Source organism: Eurosta solidaginis, chromosome 3 (genome assembly GCF_040869045.1).
Source record: "Eurosta solidaginis isolate ZX-2024a chromosome 3, ASM4086904v1, whole genome shotgun sequence".
Classification (NCBI taxonomy): domain Eukaryota; kingdom Metazoa; phylum Arthropoda; class Insecta; order Diptera; family Tephritidae; genus Eurosta; species Eurosta solidaginis.
Window position 1 is genome coordinate 134,853,014 of NC_090321.1, and position 12,294 is coordinate 134,865,307.

General features: G+C 35.3%; 1 protein-coding gene and 1 pseudogene across 5 annotated transcripts in view; one reads left to right on the plus strand and one right to left on the minus strand.

Moving 5' to 3' along the window:
* LOC137243042 (T-complex protein 1 subunit eta-like) overlaps positions 1–9,173 on the minus strand; it is a 38,855-nt pseudogene extending 29,682 nt beyond the window's left edge.
* The window catches only part of sns (sticks and stones), a 1,009,476-nt gene that overhangs the window by 695,669 nt on the left and 301,513 nt on the right, over positions 1–12,294 (plus strand). The window lies entirely within an intron of this gene.

Sequence of the window (12,294 nt, forward strand, 5' to 3'; positions counted from 1 at the left end):
CGATTTCGATCAACCTGTTGAAATGTAAGCTAACATAAATTATGTAAGGAACAGTTTAGGTAGGTTAACATATATGTACATAAATACATATAGCACAAAGTAATAAATGCGAAAATAAAAATACAAGTCTATCGTAGAAGTAGATATAGAAACAACGAAATGTATGATTGAAGAAACTTTGATTAAAATTTAAGGATTTGAAAAAGGAGAAAAATGAAGGTTTAACTTTTATTGGATATTTGTGGTAGGGGCAATGGTGAGTATGTGTGGGCTAAAAGAACAACTTTTACCATTCTTTCAGCAGGTTGGGTGGGTGAAGACGGGAGGGCAACGACATTTTAGCCTTCCACCTCTGCCGGAAGAACCCCAACCGATGCAACGCGTGGCAGGTAGTTGTGTGTATTAGTTAACGCTTTACTTATTCATTTCCGTAGTAAATTTGATACGTTCTTTTGGGTATTGTTTTATTTGGATGAGCCTAACCCTTCGACGGCCTCAAAATGTAACTTTTTTTAGTAAATCTCTGTTTGATTTTTTTTATGAGTAACCGAGGTAAAAGTCAGTGTAGGAGCAAGATCCCCCTCATATACGCCGTAGACTAGCCGGCTGTAGCAAACAGAGTACCCGCTCCTTAAACCCTATACCCACTCGGAGAGCTATTGCATAGCAGACCTGATGTTCCTTAATTCAGTGCCAAGTAAGCTAGACAATTGTCTAAGTGAAGAAGTTTGTGGCTGGGATGACAAACATTAATGAGGCCAGCTTCTTTGCATAGAGGGTGCACTATAAGGGTGCCAACGGAGGCATGATGCGATTGGTTCATTACAATGTTGCGTTATTTTTTCTGTTTTGTTTGTGGATAATTTAGTTTATTGTTCTGTAAATTGAATTTTGTACGCATATTTGGTGAGATTTTCGTTTAAAACATTTTATTATTGTATCTTATTGTAATGCATGTGGGTACACAATATTTTTGGTTTTTTCCTTCGGTGCAAAGATAAACATATTTTTTGGCGTTCCAACTCTAGAGCAAGGAACATATAGCTGGCCATAGGAAAAGCACGGACTCTCTAAATTGAATACTGCAACAGTAGGCGATTGTCCTTGCGCTTTGTTGATTGTAATTGCAAAAGCAATGAATACAGGAAACTGTAAGAGCTTAAAATTTAATGGAAAATATGTAGCAATCATTGGGATCTGTGGTATGAGCACATCTTTACCTTTGTTTAGCGCTGATGATTGCTGCTTCGATTACATTCGGCATTAATTTCTAAAGCAAAGTCTGGTTCCATTGCACAATTTAGGTGGGTCTAAATTCTGAAGAAGCATTTGTAGGGAAGGTGCCACGCCTCTTTTTCCCAATTCCACATTTTACTGGAGGTGTTAGGACTTAACGTCATATAGCTCCTTACCAATTTTCATTGTCCTACCATTACTACATCCAGAGATATGAAGTATGATATATTCCATTTGTATAGGAGGTGCCACGCCGCCTTTTTCCCAATTCCACATGTTCTTGGTTGTGTTAGGAATTGACCTCATATAACTCCTCACTGAATTTAAATGTTCTGGCATGTGTACCTTCAGAGTTATGCAGTACCAAAAATTCCATTTCTATGGGAGGTGCCATCCCCCTTTTATATATAGAAATTATGTATAAGTATTTGAATTTTTTTCTAAAAAAAAAAAATCATAACTCAAGAATGGCTAAACCGATTTGGGATTTCAAAATCAACTAACCATCATCTCTCCTTCCTGTATCTTTCCTAAAAATTTCATGGCAATCTTTCTATCCGTTCTCGAGTTATGGAGTGACAATCAAAATGTACACTTCTTTTTATATATATAGATTAGAAACTAATTCTTCTAATTTTGAGGGAGCAATAAACTTTGAAACTCGATTTCCCAACATTTTCATTTTGGCACACTCATGTTCTGGCAAGCGGGCGACGATATGTAATACTCCTATATTGCTACAACATGCTAGGTAAACACACAAACATCAGAGTGCCGATATATTGGTTCCCCCATAAATTCAGAAACACATTTTTTCAGAAAACATTAGTCAGTACTCTTTTTTTCATAAAGCCAATATTCAGAAGTCGCAACTCCGAAACAAAAATTCGGAAATCAAAATTAAGAAGCCAAAATTCAGAAATTAATATTCAGAAGTCAAAATTCAGAAGTAAAATTTCAGAAGTCAAAATTCAGAAAGTAATCAGGGAGCAAAAAACATAAAATTTTGCGCAAACTTTAATGTTTTTTTGCTGTCTGATTACTTTCTGAATTTTGACTTCTGAAATTTGCCTTCTGGAATTTGACTTCTGAAATTTGACTTCTGAATATTAATTTCTGAATTTTTGTTTCTGAATTTTGACCTCAACAACTACGGTGGCGTCTCTAGCTTGGAGTACGACGTTTCTTTCATTAATGGTAGTCAGTATTTTGAACAAAATTGAGGACAGCAAGATACATTCGAACTTGTTGATGTACTTGAGAATGCCGGGAACATCTCCGTATGCTCGTGCAGTCAAATTTGGCTTAAGTAATGCGTTTAGTGCATGTGTTAATTCTGGCACATGGTTTGCGAATAGTCGGACTGCCTCAATTCTAGCGGACCACCTAGTGTCTGAAAGACTGTAAAGAGAGCTCGGTACATTTTTTTTAGGATGTCCCATCGTTGTGGACTGCTGCCGAAAATAGTAAAACATTTTTGTACAACTCAGAAGAAAGTAATTGCAGCCGTACAACATTCTGCAGCATCAACACCACATAAATTCAGACTGTGGGTTGCACAAGGCGAGTAATCAGTATTCGAGTTTTTGTCAAGAATGTGACGTTGTGCTCCGTTGTATACTCCTTTCATATTGGCGCCGTTATCGTACCCTTGTGCACGACAATCTTTTAATGAAATTTCATGGTTACCTAGAGTATGGCAAACTAAATCAGGGATTTCCTGACCAGTTTTTTTTACAATTCACGAAAGCCAAAAACCGTTCTTAAATTGAAAAATTTGTTGATTTCGAATTGAAATGGAGGTAGCGCAAAATTAACGTAGTCTGTTCAAGGTGACTAGCATCATACGTAGCATCAACGATAATGGCAAAATACTTGGCTTTCTTGCGCTGATCTAATATAGTTTCCATCACGTGTTTTGCACAAATTCGTAGTCAACTTGTAAGCGTTTGTGCTGCTGTTGTGAAATCCTAACTTTCCCCAAATGATCTCTAAGTATCGGATCATAATGGCCTAAAAAATGTCCATTGTTTCGTTCACCAAGATATATACTGAAAGCCAGGCCTCTTTCACCCAAAAATAAAATAGTGTCCAAAATTCTATATAAAATTTCTTTCCACTTTTGAGTTTCAGTAGTTAGCTGTTCATTGATAACTGTATCAGTTGTAGCCTCCTTTTGAATTAGATTTTGTAAAGATCTCCATTGAATATAACATTTAATGTGATCTTGAGTATTTTCGTGTGCTGGCAATTTATCGTATAGCTTCTTCCACACCTGCAATTTCGAATATCCGCCAGGACAACACATTTTAGTTCAATTTAAAGTATTGATGTTTAACAGATGACATGGTAGGCAACCAGTCACGCTCAACTTTCTATCCATTTGGCAAGATTCTGTTAAGCAACGAGCTAGGAAATGCCTCGTCATAACGATCACGTGGAAAAATAACAGGACACCTTTGATGACCTCGACGAATTATTTCGTTGACTTCTTCAGATCTCAAAAACACATTATTCACGGTACCTATGTCGAAGTCACTTAAATAATCTGTACTTTGATACAGAGTTGGTGGTATTGTTGGAAGAGTTTTTGAAGATGAACCTTCATCAGTGGCACCACGAAACTTTACGATTTCGGATTCATGTAAAGATACACTTGTGTTTGATATTTTTAATATCTCCTCACAGTTCGAAGGTCCAGACAAAAAATCATTTTCAATAGTCGAATCGGATGCGGAACCTGAATGTTTTTGAGCCAGCCGCCAAATGAAATATTTATTCTTAAATTTTATTAAGCTATTTCATAGATTTTATCGCGGCCTTGGCGACTAAATCAAAAAAACCCGTAACGGATATTTGTCAAAAAAGGTTCGAAAAGGTTCGAAAAAGGTTCGATGTTAGCAACAGGCCAAATACATAAAATTGGATCTCTATCACAGTTATAGTGGAAGTTAAAGTTAAATTGAATGTTAAAGTTAAAGTGAAAGTTAAAGTTAAAGTCAAAGTTAAAGTTAAAGCTAAAATTAAAGTTAAAGTTAAAGTTTTTTTTTTTTTTTTTTTTTTTTTTTGTGTTTCGTGGAAGGAGGAAATGCTTTATGCACTGACCGGGATATTTAAGCCTCACTGCGAGACTCTCCGAGTGTAGGACTCCCTTCTTCCATGAAGGCCTACCCACTAAAACCTAACCTCCCACGGCCCGCGCAAATCCCCGTACCTGGGACCGCGTTTAGCATTACTTCGGGTACGGGTGCGCGCTACGTGAGCTCTATGGCTACTCTCACGCTAATGGGCTAGGCATCCGTCTTCTCGTTTACTGGTAAGTATATGCCTCACATATGTGCTGACCGTATCCCATCTGTCTCTTCGACAGGTCATGTTATTAATGACACTGCCCGGGGATAGGTCGCCAAGTACCTCTTCTACCCTCCTTCGCTGATGGGAGAAGTGCCTGCATTCGAAGAAGGTGTGGCGTACATCGTCTATTTCCCCACAGTACAGACAGCTCGGGCTATCAACCTTACCCATTCTGTGTAGGTATTTGCGGAAGTAACCATGTCCCGTTAGAAACTGGGTCAGGTAAAAGTCTACCTCTCCGTGCGGTCGCTTCAACCATGGATCAAGTTCAGGGATTAGTTCCCTAGTCCACTTTCCTACGATGCTGTTGCTCCACTGGTCTTGCCAACGTCGGATCGATTCTTCTCGCGCCTGCATGGCAACAGCAGCTCTACTTGCTTGCGATCCGTTGTCATATATTGTTTTTCTTCTAAAGTTAAAGTTAAAGATAAAGTTAAAGTTATAGTTAAAGTTAAAGGTAAAGTTAAAGTTAAGGATAAAGTTAAAGTTAAAGTAAAGTTAAAGTTAAAGTTAAATTTAAAGTTAAAGTTAAAGTTAAGGTTAAAGTTAAAGTCCAAGTTAAAGTTAAAATTAAAATTAAAGTTAAAGTTAAAGTGGAAGTTAAAGTTAAAGTTAAAGTGAATGTTAAAGTTAAAGTGAAAGTTAAAGTTAAAGTTAAAGTGAATGTTAAAGTTAAAGTGAAAGTGAAAGTGAAAGTTAAAGTTAAAGTTAAAATTAAAATTAAAGTTAAAGTTAAAGATAAAGTTAAAGTGAAAGTTAAAGCTAAAGTGAAAGATAAAGTTAAAGTGAAAGTTAAGGTTAAAGTTAAAGTTAAGGTTAAGGTTAAAGTTTAAGTGAATGTTAAAGTGAAAGTTAAAGTTAAAAATAAAGTTAAAGTTAAAGTGAATGTTAAAGTTAAAGTGAAAGTTAAAGTTAAAGGTCAAATTAAAGTTAAAGTTAAGGTTAAAGTTAAAGTTAAAATTAAAATTAAAGTTAAAGTTAAAGTGGAAGTTAAAGTTAAAGTTAAAGCGAATGTTAAAGTTAAAGTGAAAGTTAAAGTTAAACTTAAAATTAAAGTTAAAGTGAATGTTAAAGTTTAAGTGAAAGTTAAAGTTAAAGTTAAAGTGAATGTTAAAGTTAAAGTGAAAGTTAAAGTTAAAAATAAAGTTAAAATTAAAGTGAAAGTTAAAGTTAAAGTGGAAGTTAAAGTTAAAGTTAAAGTGAATGTTAAAGTTAAAGTGAAAGTTAAAGTTAAAAATAAAGTTAAAGTTAAAGTTAAGGTTAAAGGTAAAGTCAAAGTTAAAGTTAAATTTAAAGTTAAAGTGGAAGTTAAAATTAAAGTTAAAGTGAATGTTAAAGTTAAAGTGAAAGTTAAAGTTAAAGTGAAAGTTAAAGTTAAAGTGAAAAGTAAAGTTAAAGTGAAGGTGAATGTTAAATTTAAAGTTAAAGTGAAAGTTAAAGTTAAAGTGAATGTTAGAGTTAAAGTGAAAGTTAAAGTTAAAGTGAATGTTAAAGTTAAAGTGAAAGTTAAAGTTAAAAATAAAGTTAAAGTTAGAGTGAAAGTTAAAGTTAAAGTGAATGTTAAAGTTAAAGTGAAAGTTAAAGTTAAGGTTAAAGTTAAAGTTAAATTTAAAGTTAAAGTTAATGTTAAAAATAAAGTTAAAGTTAAAGTTATAGTGAAAGTTAAAGTTAAGGTTAAAGTTAAAGTTAAAGTGGAAGTTAAAGTTAAAGTGAATGTTAAAGTTAAAATTTGTGTTTGTCAGACTAAATTTTGTTTAATATAAAGTTTGCGAATGATTCCTTCTAAGTTTTAAATTTTTTTTTATTATTTTTTGTTATTTTATTTTATTGAAAGTATACATTTATTACCCAATATATTGTTAGATAAAAAGAAATGTTATTTTATGTTTGTTATAAATTATCCCCCTTATTCATAAAAAATTAAATAGGTTTATTAAGCTCTTGTAATTGGAAATTTGTATGGAAATGTCATTTTAAAAATCTTTATAAACCCTCAATATTTTTTATTTAATTCCATTATTCATACAAAATATTGAAGGCTTATAAAGCATTTTAAAATGACATTTCCATACAAATTTCCAATTATAAGAACTTATAAACCTATTTTATCTCTTTATGGATAAGAGGGGAAGTTTATAGGCGCTTATTGAAAGCATGCCTTTATTATTATTTATTGTATTGAATTATTATTGAAGTCTTTTGGTGAAATTTATGATATATAGTGTGCGACATAAATAAAGCACAGAAATTCCTTTCAGAAAATCGACATAGCTTAACAAAAGTCAAATTATAAGTTTCCTATAACTAAGTATCTTTTATTAAGGAAAAACATATACTCAATATAATATATAACTGTTTAGTATATCGACGGTTGAGTGAAATATCACCCTGTTTCAAAACATTTAAAAAAATGCCCTTTCTCAGAAATTGTTTCAAGAACGCCTTAACTTAGAACTTTATAACTTAGTTCCAAAACACCGTATCTTAGAATAAGTTTACAAAATGTCATATTTGAACGAAAACTAAATACATTTGCAGCTGAGATAGGGCGTTTTTGAAACTCATTCTGAGATAGGATGTTCTTGAACCAAGTTTTGAAATAGGGCATTTTTGAAACAAGTTCTAATTTAAGGCGTTCGTGAAACAATTTCTGAGAAAGGGCCTTTTCGAAAAATGTTTTGAAATACGGTGATGTTCCACTCAGCCGTCGATGTGGTTTTCACAAATAAAAGCAAAATATTGGGGCATATTCATAGTCAGAATTAAGTGGGTACTTAAAGTTAGTTGTAGCTTTTTGACAAAACTTCCAATGGGCTATCTGTCAAAAAAGTTGCAACTAATTTAGAGTATACGCCCCATTGAATTAAGAACTTGCACTTAAGATTTTATTTAACCAAAAGCAACAGAGACTTTTAGGTGCTTTAGTTTTGGCACACACTGTACATATCGTCACTTGATTTCCAGAAGCATGAGTGTGCCATTTTTTAAATTTTGATCTAATTAGGCCATTAGGTGAACCATTAAATATTCTATATTGTATCAAAATCTCGATTAAAATGCATAACAGGAAGGCTGTATAATTTGCATAACAGAAAGGCACTCTAATTTGCAAAATATAGCTAAAACTATAATAGAAGCCACCTAAACAAAAGTTGCAAAACTTGCAAAGAATTAATCAAACTTTGAAAAACGGACATCAATATTTGCACCTTTTTTGGCAGAGGGTCTAGTAAATTTTTGAGTACGCAGTTTTGTAGCCCAATCAATTTCAGAATAATGTTGTAAATGCTAGAACGACTAAAAAGTTTATCTGAATTTTCAGAATTTTTTGTAGAGGCTGTTGAGAAATTTCTTCCATACAACGCATGAGAAAAATTTTCTTTTGTATGGAAGAAAATGTTGAACAGCCTCTACAAAAAAGTTCTGAAAATTCAGATCAACTTTTTAGTCGTTCTAGCATTTACACTATTATTTTGAAATTGATTGGGCTACAAAACTGCGTACTCAAAAATTTGCTAGACCCTCTGCCAAAAAAGGTGCTAATTTTGATGTCCGTTGTTCAAAGTTAGATTAGTTTTTTGTAACTTTTGCAACTTTTGTTTATGTGGCTTCTATTATAGATTATGGAGCCACTGTTTGTATGTATATTTATTTTTAGTTTTTAATGTTTCTTTGTATATACATACATTGTCTGGAAGTGAAAATTATAGACTGCCTTCAATTCCAATTCTATATTTAATATTGCGATTTTATATTTTTTGTATAACTTTGGGTCCATCAAAGGAAAGTAGAGCGTCCAAAACCATTTTAGAAAATAAATCTTTTTGTTGATGAATACGTTTGGAGGACATTGCTGTGGCACCGCATTTTTCCAATAAAGCACGTTGTTATTCCTTTTATTGGCGCTTCTACATGTACAGCCATGTCATATTTTGGTCATGCATAATTGTAATGCTTTACATATAGCTTTAATGATGATACGTGCATGCACGCCTTCCTCAACATATGGCTTAACTTGTTTTAAGATTTCACCTGCTTAAAGTACTACTGAAGTTGTGCCATCGCCGACCTGATAAGAGAAACATTTTTATTCTACACATTCTAATATAACAAAAAACTTACCTCAGCATCTTGAGATTTGGCGATGTCGACTAGAGTTTTACGGCTGGATGCACAATATGCAATAGTTTCATACTGGTTGCACCATCATTTGAAATTGTGGCCTTACCACTGGAATCAACAATATGCTTGTCCATACTGCGTGGACCCAATGTAGTGCGTATAGCGTCCACAATTGATTGTGAGGCATTGATGTTGGATATGAGTTGAGGTTTACCTTGAGAGCTATCGCTACCCAAACATGTTTTACACAAAAACTCATATGTATCCTATACAAGTTCAGGACATTCATATTTATCGACACGCTGTCCGATGTGGCCCAAATGTTGGAAATATTCAGTTGGCACTGTTGAGAAAAAATATGGATCAATGAACACAAGTAAAAGTGAAAGATTTTTTTTACCATCTGTTGTTACTTTACACATAAGACTTTGGAAACGACGACCAGCATCTACAAATTGCATATATGAGCCTTGCAACGATTACATCTAATTGGACCCAATTCACCAAAATTTACAATGGATGGCTCATATTCAACCTCAACCGTGCGTGCCGGTAATTGTAATGGGCAAAGCTGTTGTTTTTAATAAATCAGCTGTTGCAGGTATGCAATACAAAGAGGACCTGCAAAGGAGAAAGATCAATGTAATTTCCAAACAAAACATTAATTTCGAATATCAATACCTAACGTAACGTGGCGAGGAGTCACCCTGATTTTGTACCACATATTTTGTGGTCACCAATGATGGTAATAAACCCTGTTCATTAGTAATAAAAGCACCACCAGCGCTATTTTGATTTTCAATGATTACGCTTATCGGATTTGGCATCTGATCGCGATCTAAAAGGCGTTGGGCTTGTTCATACTGTTGCGGCTGTTGATATATACCAGTACCAGGTGCAGGTAGTTGCTAAAGAAAATAATACAAGAATAAGCATCAGTAATATTTGAAATATATTAGTTGTATTAGCATACATTATAACCAGGACTTCGGGTATTGGGGGTTGACCCGGCATGGGTGGCTGACTGGGCATTGGCGCCTGCCCAGGTTGTGTTGGTGGCATTATTTGACCTATGTCACCAGCTGGTGCACCTCGTTGTTGTAGAGGATAACCTGGCTGTTGAGGATAACCAGGTTGTGTGGATAGCCCGGCTGTTGTGGCATTGGTAGATAGCCAGGCTGAGGAGGTTGTTGCTGCTGCTGTCGTGGCATTGCATAACCCGGTTGCTGTTGTGGTATATACCTTGGCATAACTGGATGTGGTGTCATTGCCCCACCTGGTCCAGTAGATGCGGGCGGTATACCTGGAGGACCATGTTGCTCATGGCCACCAAATGACTGGTGCATAGGGTGTTGAGGTGGCATTTGACCGGATTGTGACTGCATTAGACCAGACTGTCGTGGCATTTGCTGTTCACCTGTTTGCTGGTGTGGAGATGTAACACAGCCGGCAATTGATGTTGGTGGCGTAGCTGACCAATTTGAGGACCACTCTAGAAATATAACAACATTTAATAGACAGAAAATTCTTTAAAAATATATGTTTGCGAATACTTTCCCCAATAAGGGAAGTGACAGTCTTTACATTTCTTTTGTTTATGTTCTCTTCTTCTTGCTTGTGTCACTATTCACCGTGGATTTTTAATCGCCAAAATTACTTCCATACTACTATTTTTCACGCAGGAGAAAAGGCAAAATTTTTCTTGAGAAATTACTTGTGATCTGCGTACCGCTCTTAAAAGAAGAGAATTGCTGCTTTAGTTCAGTATTACGCGGGAATTTGCGCTCAAGTGATTTAATCAGATTTACCGCCTGATGATATGAGTTTTCCAATTCTTCTACTGGCATCTTTTGAGGTAGCCGTACCGAATAGGCGCCAGATTCCAACCGATTATAATTTTTGACAAAATGGTCTTCACAATAGTAGTTGTAGGAGCTGGATTACTACACTCTTCCGTTTCCTAGGAAGCTTTTGCGACATAACTTAGTTCCCTATCTCACCTTAAAATTTTACTGCTGATAAAAATGCAAGTTTTGATGACCGTGTTGTACTGCCTCCCGACACAACCCATCCTAATTTTGTTTTTTGTAGAACTAGTAGGTTCTCCCCCAAATGCATAGAAGGTCGAAAAATAAACCAGCACCAAACAGCATATCAATGCGCTGGGGATCGAAAAACAAAGGATCCGCTAAACGAATGTTGGATGGTATCTTTCAGTTCAGAGATTTTAAAGAACGGCTGAGCTGCACATCCGTAATGGTATGTGTGACGACTGCTGATAATTTATTGCTATAATTACTGGTGCATGAATGTAGTCCAAGATCGACAATATGATCCACAACGAAACCTTTTGGCCTGTACCAGAAATGGACAAAGAAGATTTTAGTGTTTTTAATTGAAGCTGACTAAGCGATTTGTCACAATATTTAGCTGGTATGCAGAGTCAAGGAACGGCCCTGCAAGGACCAGCGACCCAGCGCGATTTTTTACATAAATGACTGCTGTTGCTAAGATAACAAATTGTTGGTTAACATTAACAGTATTAGACTCAGATCTCATCAGTGCAGAATCTGAGGGCAATGCATGATAAGTTGATGCCGAATGTTATGTATTCAAATTGTTGGAGGGAAGTCCATAGTTTGATGCCAAATTTGAAGTGGGTACTAATGCGTTGTTAGCCGAGGCACTTCCTTGATGAAACAAAGTGTTATGTTTCCATGAGCAATATTTGCAGCAGCCGGATCTACAATTTTTTACAGAATGACCAGCCCTAAGACAATTTAAACAAAGTTGTAATTTTTTCACTTCCTTGAAAGAAGAATAATATGTTCACATTGAGAAATTGTGTGCTGGCTAGAATTGCACGATAAACATTGACCGGAAATCGATGCCAGCGATACCTTGCGACTGCTACAAAAATTTGATCGCTTTCCTACCTGTTTGTCCTGCTTTACTGCAATTTCCGCGCTTTCCACTTTTCCCAAGCGCTGGCAACGTTTTTCCAGAACATTGATGTTAATTCATTTACGGGTGTTTGAGTGATCAGGTGCTGTAGCACAAAATGAATATAGTTGGCGCTTCAACTCCGTTTTCGCTTCTATATATTGGGTAGTAAACTGAAAACTTACGTCCTCGGAATTATTCTCACCTACCAACCGTGTTTGATTAACGTCAAGCTTCTTTTCCAGCCGGTCCACCTGCTTTATACGCACTTCAACTTCGGGTTCGTCCATCTGCCGCAGCACGTCAATTGTTAAGGGATCGTTGATTGCAGTGATTTGTTGCAGAAGGGAATATCGCTTCTTCTTTCCTTCAATATCTTCCGGTTTCTTCGCTGGTGCCATGATAAGCGAAATCTAAATGCGATGGATTATATATACAAATTTTTATGGAATATAGATATATGTAAATAATTTAAATTGATCGCAACGAACGATCACGTCGGGGTCACCAAATATTTCGTGGCCACTAAGCTTTTTTAGCAGCCAATGTCTATGATATGTATTAATTGTAATATATTTTGACTGTATAATGCAAAATATTTCAATTCTTTAATTTTGTTAGCGCCGCCGCTGCGAACAG